The sequence below is a fragment of the Excalfactoria chinensis genome, chromosome 3 (genome assembly GCF_039878825.1).
Source record: "Excalfactoria chinensis isolate bCotChi1 chromosome 3, bCotChi1.hap2, whole genome shotgun sequence".
Lineage (NCBI taxonomy): Eukaryota > Metazoa > Chordata > Aves > Galliformes > Phasianidae > Excalfactoria > Excalfactoria chinensis.
In genome coordinates, this window is record NC_092827.1 from 76,348 (window position 1) to 97,719 (window position 21,372).

A 21,372-nucleotide genomic window follows, 5' to 3' on the forward strand; every position below is an offset into this window, starting at 1 on the left:
TCAGTGGGTATGTGTGCAAGGACGAGCATGCACATATATGTGCGTGCACAGAGGTGTGCAAAGGGTTGGAGCTGTACACGGACAAAAAAATGCTGAGAGTGAATCTGGCACCCTCCTTTGGAAATGTCAGGTGTCTGTCAGCTCTTCAGCTGTGCCCAAACACCTCCCAATGTGCTGCCACACCAGGACATAATTCCAACCCCACACTGAGTTCTGCAATGTTGTGGTGCCGTGTTGGAATCAGATGTGACCCCGTGGTCTTGCCTCCCCCCCTTGTGGGGGGTCATGGTGGACCAGGCTGGTGGCCGTTGGTGATGTCATAAGCGGCTGGAATGAGGGGAGGAGCGGTGCGTTCTGTGTTCCTTTGTGGGCGAGTAGGAGTTCGGAGTGGTTGGTTTTCTTGTTGTTCTTGTGCGTTTAGTGCCTTTGTTTGAGTACCATCGTGCGCAGCATCCTGTAGGTAAGCTGAGCCAGCGTGGGATGGACGGGTGGGCAGCGAGGTGTTGAGAAGTGCTGGCTGTCAGCGCTCAAAGCACCATATTGCTTACTCTTGACCGTCAGACATAATCTTCCCCTGGTACACACATTCCAAAGGGGGTGTCCATAAAGGTGGCACCTGTCCCATGCTTCTTCCATTGTCTTCTTTGCTCAATTATGGAAGCAGAGTAAGGTTGCTGGGTGGACAGGCATCACGTAGCCTGAGACTCAGCATGTCTTGCAGCAAGTGGATGGGACGGTTGTGCTGTGTGCGTTATGCCATGGCTGTCTTAGCCCTGCTCACTGACCTGCTCTTTCTCTCTCCTCTGCCCACCCTCCGCCCACTGCCTTGGTGCAGCTTTTGCTCTCATAAGATCTGAGCAGAGTGACCAGGAACTGCTGCAGATAGCCTGAGGTGATCTCGTTGCCAGGTACGTGCCATGTTTTGTCCCACCACGTCGTTTTACATGCCGTGGGTTTCTTCACTGCCCTCCAGCTCAGCCCTCAGAAGGATGCTGTCTAATGCCCTGCTATCGCACTGTCAGAGTGCTCTGGGTGATTGCATCTGCTGCTCTGTGCCAGAGTCCCCATCTGCTGGCAGAGGGATAGCAACTTGGTACAGCGCTGCCTAATAGGCTGTCACGTTTGAATTTACTGAAGCAAGGGGTAGTTTCTCGAACACTTGCCTATGCCGCAGAGTATGCAAGGGTAGTTCTGAAGAAGTCCCTCCATACTGTGCTGGGTGAATAGAGAAAACAGACGTGTGTTTCTTCTCTGTTCCAGCTTGTCACACCTGCTGGGATGGGCAACGCATGCAGCGAGATCAGATGTGAGCCCGAGGTGGCGGGCACGGAGGTACAGTATGAAGCTCTGGCTTGTCTTTGTTCTCTGTGTTGAGCCAGCAGAGGGAGCCGCAGATGTGCTCTCCTGCAGGAAAGAATGGGCCAAAAAGGGCCTGGCCACCTGTCTGCGCCAGTGCCATTGCTGATGAGTCTGGGTAGAGAGAGATGCATCTTGGCATGGCCTGGCACTGCACGCCAGGAAGAGAAACAACTGTGATGAGAAATGCAGCTCCTTCTGAAGTGCTCCTGATCAGGAGGGAGCGCATTTCCTGCAGCTTTCTCTGCAGATGTGCTCCTCACCTTGAAATCCTCCTGGTTTGTCCTCAGCTCCTGACCACGGCCTGTGCTCTGTTTTGCAGGCTGATAACATGTGGAAGCCGCAGCTGGTGCGTGCGGAGTCATCTTTCAACGTGCCAGCGATTGCGGCAGCCCATGTTATTAAGCGTTACGTCGCCCAGGGGCCGGATGAAGTCTCCCTGGAGGTAAGCAGTTACAGGCGTTCCTTGTTGTCATGCACGGGAGAGTAGTCTAGGGTGTGAACGGCTCAGGAATCTTCTCAGACACCTTCAGAATGTCTCACGAGGTGAAGCTTCGAAGGTTCGGTTCCAGCTTAGACTTGCGCTGGGTCAGGAGGAGTTCAGCCATCTCTCCAGTATGGTTGGATTGGGCATTTGAACCTTGTAATCAAGCAGATCCTGCCCAGTATGGGAGCCTGGTCTCTGAGCAACAGCAGACGGGTGTGTGAAGTGTGCAGATGTGTTCAGGAAGCCCTGCTAACTGATGCCCGTGGTTAAAGTGGAGCTCTTGCATAGCCTTTGGCAGAGAGCCAGCTGATTTTGAGACCTGTTTCCTACTGCACAGCAGTACTGTGTATGTTGTGTGACTCTTGTACCTCCAAGTTCAGTTTTAGAAGGGAAAATGCCTTGGGGCTGCATTGGTGCAATTGCTGTCTAGCTTTAGGATATTCTGTGGCGCAGAAGAAGGCAGTTATTTGAGCTGTGCTTTCCTGCCAGCTGTGCTGAAGCTGGGATTGACGTTTCAATCTCTTGCAGGTGGGAGACTTGGTGTGCATTATTTCTATGCCACCAAAGGAGCTGAGCCCCTGGTGGAGAGGCAAGCTTGGCTTTCAGGTAGGCACACGCTTTCGACTAGAGAGCCCAACTTCAGTAGAGTCAGGAATCTCAGCTTGGAGCTGCTCTGCCTGCACAGGATGGCTTCCGGATGCAAACGGTTGCCCTGTGTCACTGTCAGGGGACATTCCCTTTGGCTCTGGGCTCAGGCTAATGCCCTCCTCTCTTTTTGTTCTTGTTACAGGTTGGGTTTTTCCCTGGTGAGTGCGTGGAGCTCATCAGTGGAAAAGTTCCCGAGTCCCTCATCAATTCATTGCCAAAGCCAGGTACACATGTTACATTTGACAATGCGGGTTAGTAAAATGGGGTCAGAGCGTGGCTTTCAGGGCGTTTGTTAATGCCCGCGTTGAGCAAACTTAGCAACAGGACTGCATTAAGGTCCATGGGAACACGCAGAGATCTGTCCCAATCCCACTGTGTTTATTGTTGGGCTTGGGGAAGTCACAGAATCCTCCTGGAATGGCTTGGGATTGGAAGGTGCCTAAAGGATCATCCTCAGGCTCCAAGGCCCCTGCCTCAGTCTGGGTGCCCAGCCTGCGCATTTAGCAGGAGTCGAGAGCAGGCTGTCCGGGGCCCCTTCTGACCTGGCCTTGGGCACGTGCAGGGACGGGAAAAATCCGTTCTTGCGTGTCCTTGTTGGGAATGTTCTTCCCGATGTTCCGTGCTCGGTCGAAGGCGTTAAGCTCAGCCTCGTCCAACTGAGCCAAGCCTGAAATGAACTGGTTTCTTTGTTTTGTTTCTTTGCAGTGCCGAAGAAACGGGGCAAGCTCAGCACCTTCCTTCGTTCGGTGGTGAAGGCTCGCCCCAGGAGATCGGAGCAGCCGGAGCCGGCGAAGGAAGGGGTGTTTGGGTGTGACCTGGGGGAGCACCTTCTCCGCTCTGGCCGTGATGGTAAGGAACAGCCCATTGCTGAGATCTCCCTCCGCTGGGCATCTAAAGATGAAAGGGAGATCATATCCAACAATTGTTTCAGTCTGAAAACGTAGGAAGCCTTCTGGCCAAAGAGAGCATCCTGCAGCCTTTTCCTAGCTCTTCTGGTCGTGAGATTGGATTCCTCCATTCCCCAGGGAGCTGTGATGGGACTTGCAGTGTCTGTGATTTTGCCAGAATTACTTTCTCCAGGCTGTTGCTAGGTGGTGGCATTTCTGGAAAGCCAAGAACACGTCTCTGTGCAGTTTCCTCACAGCTGTCTCTGCCAGCTTTCTCCTCTAAGGAGGAAGCAAGCGGTAGCCCGGCTGGGCTTACTGGGTGGGATGTGAGAAGAGCAGGGCCTGACCCAGGACTTGAGTCAGAAGCTAAGCTAACCGCTGGCTCTTGTTCTGTAGTCCCCCAGGTCCTGCAGAGCTGCGCTGAGTTCATCGAGCAGCATGGCGTGGTGCAGGGGATCTACCGCCTGTCTGGCGTGGCGTCCAGGATCCAGCGACTACGGTAAGAGTGCTGCGACTGACACAGCTGTCAGCAGGGGCACGTGCCATGCTGCGGGCGTTCAGAGGAACCCCTTCCTTTTCTTGACTGTATTTGTTGTGGCTTTGGACTTGCTTTCCTCTTTCTCAAAGCCCTCTGCTCAATCCTGTGTCCTTCTCTGCAGCCATGAATTCGAGTCGGAGCAGGTTCCCGAGCTCAGCGTCCGAGACATTCACAGCGTGAGCTCCCTGTGCAAGATGTACTTCAGGGAGCTCCCAAACCCTCTGCTGACCGAGCAGCTGTATGGCAAGTTCTCGGTAAGCTCAGGGCAATGTCTTGGAAATGACACGTACCTCTTCCCTGGGCGTCCTGGCTGATGGTTGCAGCAGTGCCCCAGCTCCGAGGTCTTCTTTCTGTTAGCCCCATGAGGCATGTCTTTGCCACCTCCTGCCTCTGGCTGATGCCACTTCTGGTGGTGCCAGGAGGTGCTTACTTAAACCATTCACGATGCTTGCGAGAATTCCCTTCCCTTTGCTATTCCCGCCTGGTGTCTGAATCCCTTCCTGCCTTTTTCCAGGACGCTGTTTGTGCTGCCACGGAGGAGGAGCGGCTGCTCAGAATGCAGGACACCATCCAGCAGCTGCCCGCTCCTCACTACAGGTCAGTGCTGCGCTCGGTCTGCTGAGCTCAGCCCTGCTGCCTTTCAGAGAGCCATGATGCGATTCCAGGTGTTGCCTCACGCTGGCAGCATCATGCCTGTGCACGCTGAAGCGGCTGAAGGCTGCGTCGGGTCGGTTGACTGGGTCAGTTCCTTGGCATGGGGGCACAGTTGGTGCAGCCGATGGCTGCGGCTGTGCTGTGCTGGGGCTTGGTGCTGCAGCGTGGTGGCAGTGAGAATGTTTTACCTGCTTCATATTCAGGGACGGTAGCAATGACAACAACCAGCATGAAGTGAGGTTTGTTTTGTGCACTGCAGCACGGCTTGCTTTTTGGTGCTGAACATCTGCCCCTCTTGTTTTCCAGGACGCTGGAGTACTTAATGAAACACTTGGCGTCTCTGGCTGGGAACTGCTCCGTGACCAACATGCATGCTCAGAACTTAGCGATAGTGTGGGCTCCAAACCTCTTAAGGTAAACTTCTTTTTCCGTTTCAACACGATGCTTACTTCTGCTCTCCCCAGCCCCCAAGGCACAATTTCTAGATGACAGTTTCTAGTCACTTGTTTAGCTGGGACTGCTGTGTCCCTGCTTATCCAGGAGAATTTCGTCAGTGGCATCGCTGATTGCCCACTGCGGAAGTCTCCAGAGCCCAACTTGTCAGTTTTTGGCTACAGAAATTCAGACTTGGGGAAACGATCTTGGGGAAATGACTTGTAAGATCTGCCTTTACTTCAGATCCCCGCAGAGCCAGTCTGCCTGCACCAGCGGAGAAGCTGCATGCACGGAGCTGCAGACACAGTCAGCTGTGGTGGAGTTCCTGATCAGCCACACAGACAGCCTCTTCCACTCCAAATCCACACCAGCCGTGGAAGAGGGAGCAGGTGAGAGTCTTCCTCCATTAGCTTGATCTTCATCTGACACCTTGATCCAATCCAGGCCTTCTCCAAGACCTTTGAAAATGCTTTTGCTGTTGAGGAGACAGCAGGCTTCTGGGCTTAGATTAGAATATGGTGCTCCGTTCCTGGATCCCGAGTGTCCAAACCCATAACTTACATGGAGAAAACCGTCACAGCTGTTAAGATGTTTTGCAAGCAGGTGAAGCTTGATTGAAATGTGGCAACAAAGCTTTCTGAGTTCCCTGCCCCCTAGGTTTTCTAGGGTTTTTGTTTGCCTGTTTTGATGCAGTGAGCTACTCTTAATTATGGCTGTGTTCTTTGCCACAAGCATACATCTGAGCACATACATCGGATAAGCAAGTCTGAGAGAAATGCAGAACTGGGATGGCTGTGCTGCTGCTTTCTGATCCTCCCTCTTACCTGTGGTTTTCCCTTGCAGGGCACAGTTCTATGGCTGCGCCCAAGTCTGTGTGGGTGCATCCTCCATCCACAAAGCTGCTCACGGTGCAGGAGGCACAGGCTCAGCGGAGAGGCCAGAGCAGCTCTCCCGCTGTGACACAGTACAGGGATATAGAGATAGAAGTGGAGGAAGGCCCCGCAGCTGTGCCAGGGAACTTCCACACAGTCATTGATTTTCCACCTGAAAGGTAAAGAGGACTTCCCTTTCCAGCCCCTATCATCTTTGGTCGGGTGGGTTTTATTGGTTTATTTTTATCCATGATGTCTCCAAGGACTCAACTAACATACAGTTGCCCAACAGGCTCAGTGGAGCCACACAAGGGTGCCATTCCTTCCTGGTTGGGCAGGCAGTCACAAGATGCAGAAAGCCACGCTGGCGTCTATCCTGGCCTGTGCTGGCTGTACCTGGAAATATTAGTGTTTTCCAGATTTCAGGGCCACGTGCCTGATACCAACTGCACCTCTCCTGTAAGCAGAGCTGTTGGTTAGACTTGCTGGCATTAGAAATTAAAGATGGCAGTGAGCTGAGGCCAAGGAGGTATTAGCAGTAAGAGTCAGAAATGCTTTTGAGCTTCCCTTATGGCTGCACGGTTCCTCATAAAGCAGTTAACGCCTGCCAGCTCCTGTCCTGTCCGGCTGTGGAGCCTTTGCTCACATGCTCCGCATCTTGCTTGATATCGTTGAGAGGAATCTAGCCAGCAGGACTTGAGGGCTGAGCTGTAGGAATGGAAGCGTCCTCTGCTGTTTGAAACAGAGCGCGTTTCTAAGCTGTGTTTCAGCAGAAAGCAGGCAGGGCCAGGAACAGGCAACTGTTGGAAGCGCTCAGTGCAGCTCTTCCCTCACCCTGCACCGTGACTGACAGCATGCTCTGTTTTCTCTCTCCAGACCAAGTTCTCCCAGCAAAAGGAGGGAATCACCAGCTGGCAGTTGGTGTTCCTGCTTTTGCCTGGGCAAACCATCGCCTATGGCTGAACACCAACTGCAGCACAGTGCCAGGGAGCCCTCAGAAACAGAAGTCATGGTCCTGGCAGGTAAGGGTACAAATCCAGCTTTCAAAACACTGCTTGTCAGCAGCACAGGTAGAATTCATGCTTTCAGTGGGCTTGTACCTCCTTCTGGCATTCAAGCCCGTGCCTGACATCTTTGGTTCACCCCTGTCTTTCCCAAACGAGTCTCTTGTCAACACAAGGGCTGGACCTGCACGAGGATCACTTTCAAGACAGTGACACTGTTGCTAGAAGCCTATTTGCTTCTGCCCACCACCACTACATAGCCAAATGTCAAGAACCTCTTTCATGATTCATCTTGCGAATGTTTGACAGTAACACCTGTCTACACCTTCCTAGGTGAACTGAGCCCCTGTCAACCCCGAGGACCCAGGGCAAGTGACGATGGAGCATCATGTGCTTCCATCAATGGACAGCTGTTAAGAAGCACAAGTCACTGCAGTTCGGAAGACAGCCTTCTACAAGACAGGAACGACAGAGAAAAGGAGGTCATCATTGTTCAAGCCCTGATTCATCCCATCCCTACTGAAGCTGCTGACCTGAGCCTGCAAGACACCACAGGCACCAGCCTGGATTGGGACCCAGTGCAGGGGTCCCAGGACAGCACAATCCCAGCACAACCCGAGTGCCCTGACAGCAGCACCACCATGCAGGCTCAGGTCAGTATCAGTGAGGAGAAGCCGAGCCTCCTGGAGGTGGGCGTGGATTCAGACCACCAGTGCCAGGCTCCAAGTGCCAGGCTCACCAGCCAGGACTGTGGCCCAGTGCCTTTGCAACACAGCCCAGACCAAGCACAGCCTGAGTGCCCCGAAAGCGACACCTCCAAGCAGGACCAGGTCAGCGTTACTGAGGAGCAGCCGAGCCTCTTGGAAGGGGGTGTAGAATCGGGCCACCAGTCCCAGGCTCCAGGGAACAGCACAAGCTCTGAGCCACTCTCGTGATGACAGGAGAGGACGAGTCCCATCCTTCCTCCATACCTCACACCCCCTCCTTTCTCCTATTGAATAAAGGCATGCTCATGCTCAATCAGTGCCTTGACTGCATTCCGAGTCTTCATTCGCAGAGATTGGGATGAGTGCAAGAAACAGCAAGACAGCTCAGCTTGCAGCTCTCTGGCTGTGGGGTGAGTGCAGCAGAGCTCTGCGTGTGTTCCCATTTTGCCTAGCTTTGGGACTCCTGCAGCAGGAGCTCTGCTACCGTTTTGTAAGGGAGCAAATAATTTCTAGCATCCTGGATGCTGCTCATGACAACCCCAAGCTTCCTGGCTGCGGCTTTGTGATGCTTTTCAGGGCCTTCTGATGCTCTTGGACGTCATGGCTGCTCCCTAACACCTCTGTCCTCCTGCCATGTCCATTCCTGGCTCCCACCTCTGAGCTGGCTCTGCAGATCATCTCCAGCCCTGCCATCATGGCGCTGTGGCAGGAGGAGCTCACCCTGACCAATGTCAGGCAGTGCTGCCTGCTTCTCTCACTCTCTAGACCAAGTGTAACTACACTGATGTGGAGACAAATGCTTTCTGTCACATCCTCCATCCCTGCAGACATTTACCTGTAGGCAGCTCTTTCAGAAGAAGAATCAAGCAGCAGAACCTTTTGCTCAGCTATAGCACACAAATGCTACAGAAACAACCCACAAGCTCTGGGTCTGCGGGTCTGCACAGTCACCAACTGCGCTTGATGGTATCCCCATCCTTGCTTTCCTTCCCTGCTTCTTGTCTGATGGCACTGCTGAGCCAGGAACAAGCTGCCCAGCGTGGCAGAGCGTGGTGCAGAGCTGTGCTGGGACCTCCTCCCTTCCTCTGCTGCAGCTTGGCGTGCAACCTCACCCACTTCTCTGACAGACCTGCTGATCCCACGCGTGCCATCGGGATGCTCTGGCACGGGATGTGCCTCCATACAAAGCTCCTTCCCACCTCCCAAGGGAAAGCAAAGCAACCCAAGCATCGCCAACAAACCTGCCCAGCAGACAGCAGGGAATGCAAACAGCTTCTGGCTGCTCCCCTGCACTCCCGTCCTTGGTAAGAGACCCCACGAGGACTGGCTGGGAAATCAGTGCATGACACACGTGAGTGTGCACAGGATTGTGCAAAGCAGTGGGGTTCCACGAGTTTGTGTGCATGCGCGTGTGTGTGTATTTGTGCATGGGTGCTGTTACACACGTTTGTGTTCATGTGTGTACAAAGCAGTGGGGTTGCTCTGGTCTGTGCATGTCAGTGGGTATGTGTGCAAGGACGAGCATGCACATATATGTGCGTGCACAGAGGTGTGCAAAGGGTTGGAGCTGTACACGGACAAAAAAATGCTGAGAGTGAATCTGGCACCCTCCTTTGGAAACGTCAGGTGTCTGTCAGCTCTTCAGCTGTGCCCAAACACCTCCCAATGTGCTGCCACACCAGGACGTAATTCCAACCCCACACTGAGTTCTGCAATGTTGTGGTGCCGTGTTGGAATCAGATGTGACCCCGTGGTCTTGCCTCCCCCCCTTGTGGGGGGTCATGGTGGACCAGGCTGGTGGCCGTTGGTGATGTCATAAGCGGCTGGAATGAGGGGAGGAGCGGTGCGTTCTGTGTTCCTTTGTGGGCGAGTAGGAGTTCGGAGTGGTTGGTTTTCTTGTTGTTCTTGTGCGTTTAGTGCCTTTGTTTGAGTACCATCGTGCGCAGCATCCTGTAGGTAAGCTGAGCCAGCGTGGGATGGACGGGTGGGCAGCGAGGTGTTGAGAAGTGCTGGCTGTCAGCGCTCAAAGCACCATATTGCTTACTCTTGACCGTCAGACATAATCTTCCCCTGGTACACACATTCCAAAGGGGGTGTCCATAAAGGTGGCACCTGTCCCATGCTTCTTCCGTTGTCTTCTTTGCTCAATTATGGAAGCAGAGTAAGGTTGCTGGGTGGACAGGCATCACGTAGCCTGAGACTCAGCATGTCTTGCAGCAAGTGGATGGGACGGTTGTGCTGTGTGCGTTATGCCATGGCTGTCTTAGCCCTGCTCACTGACCTGCTCTTTCTCTCTCCTCTGCCCACCCTCCGCCCACTGCCTTGGTGCAGCTTTTGCTCTCATAAGATCTGAGCAGAGTGACCAGGAACTGCTGCAGATAGCCTGAGGTGATCTCGTTGCCAGGTACGTGCCATGTTTTGTCCCACCACGTCGTTTTACATGCTGTGGGTTTCTTCACTGCCCTCCAGCTCAGCCCTCAGAAGGATGCTGTCTAATGCCCTGCTATCGCACTGTCAGAGTGCTCTGGGTGATTGCATCTGCTGCTCTGTGCCAGAGTCCCCATCTGCTGGCAGAGGGATAGCAACTTGGTACAGCGCTGCCTAATAGGCTGTCACGTTTGAATTTACTGAAGCAAGGGGTAGTTTCTCGAACACTTGCCTATGCCGCAGAGTATGCAAGGGTAGTTCTGAAGAAGTCCCTCCATACTGTGCTGGGTGAATAGAGAAAACAGACGTGTGTTTCTTCTCTGTTCCAGCTTGTCACACCTGCTGGGATGGGCAACGCATGCAGCGAGATCAGATGTGAGCCCGAGGTGGCGGGCACGGAGGTACAGTATGAAGCTCTGGCTTGTCTTTGTTCTCTGTGTTGAGCCAGCAGAGGGAGCCGCAGATGTGCTCTCCTGCAGGAAAGAATGGGCCAAAAAGGGCCTGGCCACCTGTCTGCGCCAGTGCCATTGCTGATGAGTCTGAGTAGAGAGAGATGCATCTTGGCATGGCCTGGCACTGCACGCCAGGAAGAGAAACAACTGTGATGAGAAATGCAGCTCCTTCTGAAGTGCTCCTGATCAGGAGGGAGCGCATTTCCTGCAGCTTTCTCTGCAGATGTGCTCCTCACCTTGAAATCCTCCTGGTTTGTCCTCAGCTCCTGACCACGGCCTGTGCTCTGTTTTGCAGGCTGATAACATGTGGAAGCCGCAGCTGGTGCGTGCGGAGTCATCTTTCAACGTGCCAGTGATTGCGGCAGCCCATGTTATTAAGCGTTACGTCGCCCAGGGGCCGGATGAAGTCTCCCTGGAGGTAAGCAGTTACAGGCGTTCCTTGTTGTCATGCACGGGAGAGTAGTCTAGGGTGTGAACGGCTCAGGAATCTTCTCAGACACCTTCAGAATGTCTCACGAGGTGAAGCTTCGAAGGTTCGGTTCCAGCTTAGACTTGCGCTGGGTCAGGAGGAGTTCAGCCATCTCTCCAGTATGGTTGGATTGGGCATTTGAACCTTGTAATCAAGCAGATCCTGCCCAGTATGGGAGCCTGGTCTCTGAGCAACAGCAGACGGGTGTGTGAAGTGTGCAGATGTGTTCAGGAAGCCCTGCTAACTGATGCCCGTGGTTAAAGTGGAGCTCTTGCATAGCCTTTGGCAGAGAGCCAGCTGATTTTGAGACCTGTTTCCTACTGCACAGCAGTACTGTGTATGTTGTGTGACTCTTGTACCTCCAAGTTCAGTTTTAGAAGGGAAAATGCCTTGGGGCTGCATTGGTGCAATTGCTGTCTAGCTTTAGGATATTCTGTGGCGCAGAAGAAGGCAGTTATTTGAGCTGTGCTTTCCTGCCAGCTGTGCTGAAGCTGGGATTGACGTTTCAATCTCTTGCAGGTGGGAGACTTGGTGTGCATTATTTCTATGCCACCAAAGGAGCTGAGCCCCTGGTGGAGAGGCAAGCTTGGCTTTCAGGTAGGCACACGCTTTCGACTAGAGAGCCCAACTTCAGTAGAGTCAGGAATCTCAGCTTGGAGCTGCTCTGCCTGCACAGGATGGCTTCCGGATGCAAACGGTTGCCCTGTGTCACTGTCAGGGGACATTCCCTTTGGCTCTGGGCTCAGGCTAATGCCCTCCTCTCTTTTTGTTCTTGTTACAGGTTGGGTTTTTCCCTGGTGAGTGCGTGGAGCTCATCAGTGGAAAAGTTCCCGAGTCCCTCATCAATTCATTGCCAAAGCCAGGTACACATGTTACATTTGACAATGCGGGTTAGTAAAATGGGGTCAGAGCGTGGCTTTCAGGGCGTTTGTTAATGCCCGCGTTGAGCAAACTTAGCAACAGGACTGCATTAAGGTCCATGGGAACACGCAGAGATCTGTCCCAATCCCACTGTGTTTATTGTTGGGCTTGGGGAAGTCACAGAATCCTCCTGGAATGGCTTGGGATTGGAAGGTGCCTAAAGGATCATCCTCAGGCTCCAAGGCCCCTGCCTCAGTCTGGGTGCCCAGCCTGCGCATTTAGCAGGAGTCGAGAGCAGGCTGTCCGGGGCCCCTTCTGACCTGGCCTTGGGCACGTGCAGGGACGGGAAAAATCCGTTCCTGCGTGTCCTTGTTGGGAATGTTCTTCCCGATGTTCCGTGCTCGGTCGAAGGCGTTAAGCTCAGCCTCGTCCAACTGAGCCAAGCCTGAAATGAACTGGTTTCTTTGTTTTGTTTCTTTGCAGTGCCGAAGAAACGGGGCAAGCTCAGCACCTTCCTTCGTTCGGTGGTGAAGGCTCGCCCCAGGAGATCGGAGCAGCCGGAGCCGGCGAAGGAAGGGGTGTTTGGGTGTGACCTGGGGGAGCACCTTCTCCGCTCTGGCCGTGATGGTAAGGAACAGCCCATTGCTGAGATCTCCCTCCTCTGGGCATCTAAAGATGAAAGGGAGATCATATCCAACAATTGTTTCAGTCTGAAAACGTAGGAAGCCTTCTGGCCAAAGAGAGCATCCTGCAGCCTTTTCCTAGCTCTTCTGGTCGTGAGATTGGATTCCTCCATTCCCCAGGGAGCTGTGATGGGACTTGCAGTGTCTGTGATTTTGCCAGAATTACTTTCTCCAGGCTGTTGCTAGGTGGTGGCATTTCTGGAAAGCCAAGAACACGTCTCTGTGCAGTTTCCTCACAGCTGTCTCTGCCAGCTTTCTCCTCTAAGGAGGAAGCAAGCGGTAGCCCGGCTGGGCTTACTGGGTGGGATGTGAGAAGAGCAGGGCCTGACCCAGGACTTGAGTCAGAAGCTAAGCTAACCGCTGGCTCTTGTTCTGTAGTCCCCCAGGTCCTGCAGAGCTGCGCTGAGTTCATCGAGCAGCATGGCGTGGTGCAGGGGATCTACCGCCTGTCTGGCGTGGCGTCCAGGATCCAGCGACTACGGTAAGAGTGCTGCGACTGACACAGCTGTCAGCAGGGGCACGTGCCATGCTGCGGGCGTTCAGAGGAACCCCTTCCTTTTCTTGACTGTATTTGTTGTGGCTTTGGACTTGCTTTCCTCTTTCTCAAAGCCCTCTGCTCAATCCTGTGTCCTTCTCTGCAGCCATGAATTCGAGTCGGAGCAGGTTCCCGAGCTCAGCGTCCGAGACATTCACAGCGTGAGCTCCCTGTGCAAGATGTACTTCAGGGAGCTCCCAAACCCTCTGCTGACCGAGCAGCTGTATGGCAAATTCTCGGTAAGCTCAGGGCAATGTCTTGGAAATGACACGTACCTCTTCCCTGGGCGTCCTGGCTGATGGTTGCAGCAGTGCCCCAGCTCCGAGGTCTTCTTTCTGTTAGCCCCATGAGGCATGTCTTTGCCACCTCCTGCCTCTGGCTGATGCCACTTCTGGTGGTGCCAGGAGGTGCTTACTTAAACCATTCACGATGCTTGCGAGAATTCCCTTCCCTTTGCTATTCCCGCCTGGTGTCTGAATCCCTTCCTGCCTTTTTCCAGGACGCTGTTTGTGCTGTCACGGAGGAGGAGCGGCTGCTCAGAATGCAGGACACCATCCAGCAGCTGCCCGCTCCTCACTACAGGTCAGTGCTGCGCTCGGTCTGCTGAGCTCAGCCCTGCTGCCTTTCAGAGGGCCATGATGCGATTCCAGGTGTTGCCTCACGCTGGCAGCATCATGCCTGTGCACGCTGAAGCGGCTGAAGGCTGCGTCGGGTCGGTTGACTGGGTCAGTTCCTTGGCATGGGGGCACAGTTGGTGCAGCCGATGGCTGCGGCTGTGCTGTGCTGGGGCTTGGTGCTGCAGCGTGGTGGCACATAGTTAAGTTTTACCTACTTCCTATTCGGGGACAGTAGCAATGACAACAACCAGCATGAAGTGAGGTTTGTTTTGTGCACTGCAGCACGGCTTGCTTTTTGGTGCTGAACATCTGCCCCTCTTGTTTTCCAGGACTCTGCAGTACTTAATGAGACACTTGGCGTCTCTGGCCGGGAACTGCTCCATCACCAACATGCACGCTCAGAACTTGGCGATAGTGTGGGCTCCAAACCTCTTAAGGTAAACTTCTTTTTCTGTTTCAGCACAATGCTTACTTCTGCTCCTGCCCAACGCCAGTGGCACAATTTCCAGATGACAGTTTCTAGTCACTTGTTTAGCTGGGACTGCTGTGTCCCTGATCATCCAGGATAATTTCGTCAGTGGCATCGCTGATTGCCCACTGTGGAAGTCTCCTGAGCCCAACTTGTCAGTTTTTGCTGCAAATTTCAGACTTGGGGAAACGATCTTGGGGAAATGACTTGTAAGATCTGCCTTTACTTCAGATCCCCGCAGAGCCAGTCTGCCTGCGCCTATGGAGAAGCTGCCTGCATGGAGCTGCAGACGCAGTCGGCTGTGGTGGAGTTCCTCATCAGCCACACAGACGTCCTCTTCCCCTCCACATCCACACCAGCCGTGGGAGAGGGAGCAGGTGAGCGTCTTTCTCCATTAGCTTGATGTTGATCTGACACCTTGATCCAAGCCAGGCCTTCTCCAAGACCTTTGAAAATGCTTTTGCTGTCGAGGAGACAGCAGGCTTCTGGGTTTAGATTAGAATATGGTGCCCCGTTCCTGGATCCTGAGAGTGTCCAAACCCATAACTTACATGGAGAAAACCGTCACAGCTGTTAAGATGTTTTGCAAGCAGGTGAAGCTTGATTGAAGTGTGGCAGCAAAGCTTTCTGAGGTCCCTGCCCTTAGTTTTTCTAGGGTTTTTGTTTGCCTGTTTCGATACAGTGAGCTGCTCTTAATTGTGACTGTGTCCTTTGCCACGAGCATACCTCTGAGCACACGGTTACTTTTAGCTCCTCTTCTTCCAGTGGCTCTGATAAGCAAGTCTGAGAGAAATGCAGAACTGGGATGGCTGTGCTGCTGCTTTCTGATCCTCCCTCTTACCTGTGGTTTCCCCTTGCAGGGCACAGTTCTCTTACTGGGCCCAAGTCTGTGTGGGAGTCTCCTCCATCCACAAAGCTGCTCACCGTGCAGGAGGCTCTGGCAGAGAGGAGAGGCCAGAGCAGCTCTCCTGCTGCAACACAGAGCAGCGATGTCGAGGTGGAGGAAGGCCCCACAGCTGATCTGAGGAACTTCCACACAGTCCTTGATTTTCCATCTGAAAGGTAAAGAGGACTTCCCTTTCCAGCCCCTATCATCATTGGTCGGGTGGGTTTTATTGGTTCATTTTTTGTCCATTTTATATATATATGAGCCTGCCAGCTCCTGTCCTGTCCGGCTGTGGAGCCTTTGCTCCCATGCTGCGCATCTTGCTTGCCATGGTTGAGAGGAATGTAGCCAGCAGGACTTGAGGGCTGAGCTGTAGGAATGGAAGCGTCCTCTGCAACTGTAGTCAAGGGCTCGGAGCAGCTCTTCCCTCACCCTGCACCACGACTGACAGCATGCTCTGTTTTCTCTCTCCAGACCAAGCGTGCCCAGCAAGAGGAAGCAGTCACCAGCTGGCAGTTGGCGTTCCTGCTTCTGCCTGGGCAAACCATCCCCTGCAGCCGAACGCCAACTGCCGAGCAGTGCCAGGGAGCCCTCAGAAGTAGAAGTGTTGGTCCTGGCAGGTAAGGGTGCAAATGCAGCTTTCAAAACACTGCTTGTCAGCAGCACAGGTAGGATTCATGCTTTCAGTGGGCTTGTACCTCCTTCTGGCGTTCGAGCCCGTGCCTGACATCTTTGGTTCACCCCTGTCTTTCCCAAATGAGTCTCTTGTCAACACAAGAGCTGCACCTCCATGAGGATCACTGTCAAGACAGTGACACTGTTGCTAGAAGCCTATTTGCTTCTGCCCACCACCACTACATAGCCAAATGCCAAGGACCTCTTTAAAGCATGATTCATCTTGTGAACGTTTGACACTAACCGCTGTGCATCTACTCCTTCCTAGGTGACCCGAGCCCTTGTGTTCCCCGAAGACGCCGGGCATGGGACGACAGCGCATCCTGTGCTTCCATCAACACAGAGCTGCTAGGAAGCACAGGGTGCTGCATTTCAGTCGACAGCCTTCCATATGGCTACATCAATGCAGAGAAGAATGTCATCCAAGTGCAAGCCCTGATTCATCCCATCCCTCCGGAAGCTGCTGACCTGAGCCTGCCAGACACCACCGGCACCAGCCTGGACTGGGACCCAGTGCAGGGGTCCCAGGACAGCCCAGGCCAAGCACAGCCCTAGTGCCCCGACAGCAGCACCACCATGCAGGTTCAGGTCAGCATCAGTGAGGAGAAGCCGAGCATCTTGGAGGGGGACGTAGAATGAGACCACCAGTCCCAGCCTCCAAGCAACAGCACAAGCTCTGAGCCACCCTCTCCTCAACAGTAGAGGATGAGTCCCATCTTTCCCCGGATCTCTCATGTCCTCCTTTCTTCGACTGAATAAAGGCACCCTCGTGAGTGAATGTGAAACGGAAATGTGAACTTGATGAAAAAAAAAAAAAAAAGAAGAAGAAAAGAAAAAAGAATTTAAAAAAGAAAAAGAAAAAATACACCAAAAATAACTTAATGATATCCTTGGGCTGCATATAAGCAAGGTACTGCCAGCAGATTGAGAGAGATGTTCCTTCCCCTCAGTTCAGCACTATTGAGACCACACATCGATCGATCATCATGTCCTGATCTGAGTTCTCTGTTACAAGAATCATACCTAAGGGAATCCAACAGAGGGCTCAGAAGATGATAAAGGGACTGCAACATCTCTCCTATAAGGAAAAGCTGAGAGAGCTAGGACTGTTAATCCTGGAGAAGATTCAGGGGAGATCTTATCCATGTGCAAATATGCTGAATGGAGGATGCAGAGAATGGAGGTGATCTGCTCAGTGGTGCCACTGCCAGGACAAGAGACAGTGGCTACAGCCTCGGAGAGAGAAGGTTCCATGTAAACAATCAATAAGTGTTTGACTGCTGAGGAGATAAAAGCATGTGCTCTTGAAATGAGAAAGGCTCAAACAGCAGACTTGAGGGTGCTTTTCCAGTTTTCTGGTTTGTGAAGACCCATTTATTTTCTTCTTGGAGTTGAAACACAGACTGAAGCCAGCAGAGTGCATGAGATCCAGCAAGAGGAAACACAGATGAAGGCAAATAAAGCTGAATTCCTCAGGTGATCAATTCTGCCTGCCAGAAAGCACAGTCACCAGCCTGGACTATGGCCCGGTGCCTTTGCAGTGCAGCCCAGCCCAAACACAGCCCGAGTGCCCCAACAGCAGCACCTCCAAGCAGGACCAAGTCAGTGTCACCGAGGAGAAGCCGAGCCCTTGGATGGGAACCTGGAGTCAGGCCTGCAGTCCCAGGCACCAGGCAGCAACACGAGCTCTGAGCCGCTCTCTCCTCAACAACAGAGAATGAGTCCCATCTTTCCCCGTACCTCTCCCGTCCTCCTTTCTCCAATTGAATAAAGGCACTCTGGTGCTCAGTCAACGCCTTGACTGTGTTCCGAGTCTTCATTCACAGGGACCGGGAGGAATGCAAGAAACAGCAAGGCAGCTCAGCTTGCAATGCTCTGACTGTGGGGTGCGTGTGGCAGAGCTCTGGGTGTGTTCCCATTTTGCCTGGTTCTGTGATGCCTGCAGCGAGAGCTCTGTTGCCAGAGCTTTTGCCCTTTTGCTCAGCTATAGCACACAAATGCTACAGAAACAACCCACAAGCTCTGGGTCTGCGGGTCTGCACAGTCACCAACTGCGCTTGATGGTATCCCCATCCTTGCTTTCCTTCCCTGCTTCTTGTCTGATGGCACTGCTGAGCCAGGAACAAGCTGCCCAGCGTGGCAGAGCGTGGTGCAGAACTGTGCTGGGACCTCCTCCCCTTCCTCTGCTGCAGCTTGGTGTGCAACCTCACCCACTTCTCTGACAGACCTGCTGATCCCACGCGTGCCATCAGATGCTCTGGCACGGGATGTGCCTCCAACCCAAAGCTCCTTCCCACCTCCCAAGGGAAAGCAAAGCAACCCAAGCATCACCAACATACCTGCCCAGCAGACAGCAGGGAATGCAAACAGCTTCTGGCTGCTCCCCTGCACTCCCGTCCTAAGTAAGAGACCCCACGAGGACTGGCTGGGAAATCAGTGCATGACACACATGAGTGTGCACAGGATTGTGCAAAGCAGTGGGGTTCCACAAGTTGTGTGTGTGGATTTGTACACGGATGGTGTTGCACACATTTGTGTTCATGAGTGTACAAACCAGTGGGGTTGCTCAGGTGTGTGCAGGTCAGTGGGTATGTGTGCAAGGACGAACATGCACATGTATGTGTGTGCACAGGGGTGTGCAGAGGGTTGGAGCTGCGCAAGGACATTGTGGTACCGGTGTGTGCGTGCACTTTGGGAGTGAAAGGAAGGGGTTCCACGTGTGTCTGTGTGTGTGCGCACAGGGCTGCACTAAGGGATGTGGTTGTGTCAGTGTGTGAGCACATGGATAGTGCGTGGACGTGGTGGCACAAATGTGTGCTTGCACAGGGGTGTGCTGAGGAGTTGGGTTGCGCACAGGTGCACACAAAGGGATGTTTTCTGGTAGGTGTTGGCACGTACGTGTTCCCAGGGGTGGTTTGCACACGTCTGTGAATGCGAAGGAGGGCACAAAGTGCGGTGTGTGCACGTGGGCGTGCAGAAGGGGCAGAGTGGTGCACGTGTGTGTGTGCACCTGGAAAGGCGGAAGGCTGGGGTGCAGGTTGACCTCTGCTGACGTGAGTGGGGGCTCACGGTGTTGCTCAGTGGTAGATTTGTTCACGTTGAGTGCTATCAGGAAACTCGCTCAACACTGAAGGCCTTGCAAAGTCTGGCTGAGGGATGTCAGTTGCTTTTCCTTTCCCTACTGATGCTGTCACTCCACTGTAGAAGGCCACCACAGCGACCAGGCTGCATGTCTCCGTTTCCGCTGATTCTCCATTTCCTTCTTGTTGTTCCCTGCGACCAGCAGGTTCAGCCGTGCTGCTTTCCTGCCTCCTCTGCTGGGTTTCGTGTGGTCGGGATGGAGCTCAGAGCTCCAGCCCTGAGAAAGTTTTTCTGAGAAAGTTACCATCTCTTTTCCATTCCTTTGCCCCTCAGAACAGTTTTCCAGTGGCTCTTGTCCAGTAATTCTTTGAACAGCCTGCCGCTGACTCTGCTGAAGCTCAGTGTCCTGACTTTGCTTTTTGCCATGCTCGCGTTCCTTGAGATGAGGAACTTTAGGAGGGCATGGTCACTACAGCCCTGACCACCTCCAGTCTTAAGCCCTGCTGTGCACCGTGTCCTGTAATGCTTCCCTTCTGCTTGGTGTGCTTAATGCTTGGGCCACACAGTTCTTCTCTGTGCACTCCAGCAGTCTCTCAGACAGCTGGCAGCCAGCCATGCTGATTTCCCAGCCTGTCTGGAATCCCCCATCAAGTTGAGTCAGTGAGCGCGGTGCTGCTGGTAGCTGCAGTAAGCAAGGCCCGTCAACAGGCTCCCTTCACCGGGCAGCCTGGAGCAGACCCTCACCTGCAGAAGCCCATGATTGGTTCAGTCCCCAATTTGACCCGCAAGTTCTCCATGTGATCATGGCTGTTCTTAGTCCTTTGCAGTCAGCTTCTTCATATAGAGGGCAAATCCCTCGCCCTCCTGAATTCCACAGTAACAATCACGTCTGCTTTGTGTCAGGCTTTTGTTTTCTTTTTTTTAATTATTACTATTCTTTTCCCATTTACTAGGTAGGAAAGCTACTTTCTGAGCCAGGAGAAGAAGAAGTGCAACAGGCAACAATCTTCCTTGCACTGCGCAGTTTGCATGAGTAGCCAAGTGCTCCTCAGGTCATGTGTGCTGCAGAGCTGACCTTGGTGGCAGGGGCCGTGTCTTCATATTCTACCTGCCCCGTGGGAACATAAGAAGACTATTCAGAGCAGGAGCTGCAGAGCGAGATGAATGGCATGAGAAGGTAAGGCTGGGAACCAAGGACACCTCCAGAAACAGGAGAAAAACTGAGTCAAGTAAGATGCGTGATGGCCACATGATACTGACCATGACTGGAGGGAGAGCGCATGGCTGGGAATGACTGATGGCTCTGGTTGGATGAGTGCCTACATGTGCAGCGAGGGAGTGTTTGTGGGATGTTCTGCAGACATGTAAATGCTGTGGGAAAGTTAAGAGAGAAAACGTGTGAATGTATAGAAGGGATGTTAGAACCTGGATTAAACCATTTGGATCATTCCATCTGAGTCCATGCCAGGTTGCCGCACTGTCAGAACTTGAGGCCTGGGATTTTCCTTTAGGAGCGCCAACTGCCTGTTCTAAATGAGAAAAGATATTACTAAACAGAGCTTCCTTCCTTGTATGTTTGATATTTCTGTCTTTGCATTCCTTTAGCACCCAGGCTGTTGATGCAGCTGCTCAAATCCGCTGTATTTGTCCTCCTGTTTTGTGTAGAAGAATGGTAAAATAGCAATCTCTGGGTGAGAATTTGTTGAAGCATTTTACTTTCTATGCCCCTCGGAAGCAATGGCTTGAAAATGGCAGTGCCACCCAGGAGCCCACACAGCAACCCAATATCTCATTGTCTGGGTCTGTGAAAAAACACCACAATGACAAAAACATGCCTGCACTGTTTCTGTGCTGTCAGTGCAGCTCTGAGGAACAGTGTGGGCATGGCATGGCAGGGAGAACATGATGGACCTCACCGTGTGAGAGCTCACTTGAAATCACTGAGCACGTGCAAGGAGGTGGGACCCTCTGTTAATGATTTTGGGAGGAACAATGAATATGGAGGTACTGACTGGGAAAACTTTTGCATGTGTAATACCAGTTATGTTTATTAGCTCAAGGTATGCAGAGGTAGGTGGAGATATCTGACATAACAAATAAAAAATGCTCAGTCGTTAACATCACTTTGGAGTTAATGAGCTTATTCCCAAATTTCAGATGACACCCACTGCATACGATGGCACGCTGGAGAACTCTGGTCTGTGTGGCCTAGGGCACTCCAGTGGCTTCCCACTATAAGTGAGAGGACTCCCAAGGACCCTTGGTATATTTAAGGCACCCTAAGAGATTCCAGCACATGTCCAATGAGTTTAGGGGCATCCTAGAAGCTCTGAAGTGTAACCTTTGACATCCTAGAAGAGTGCCTTAAACCCCCCGAGTGCTCCCTACAGACCAAGCAGGGATCCCAGGTTCACCAAGTATATACACTGGGGGACCAGAGAGCACTCCCAGAGCTGCTCATTATTTTCTAGGCCACATAGTGGCTTTCCAGTGTGCCCCAGCATGTCTGCTTTTGACAACGCTGACCTTCAGCCTGCAAGTTTGGGTGTTTTGCCCCCTTTGACATGGTGATCTTTGGAACGTGGAGGTTGCACGGAGCAAGGAACAGTAAGCCTAAGGGTTACCAAGT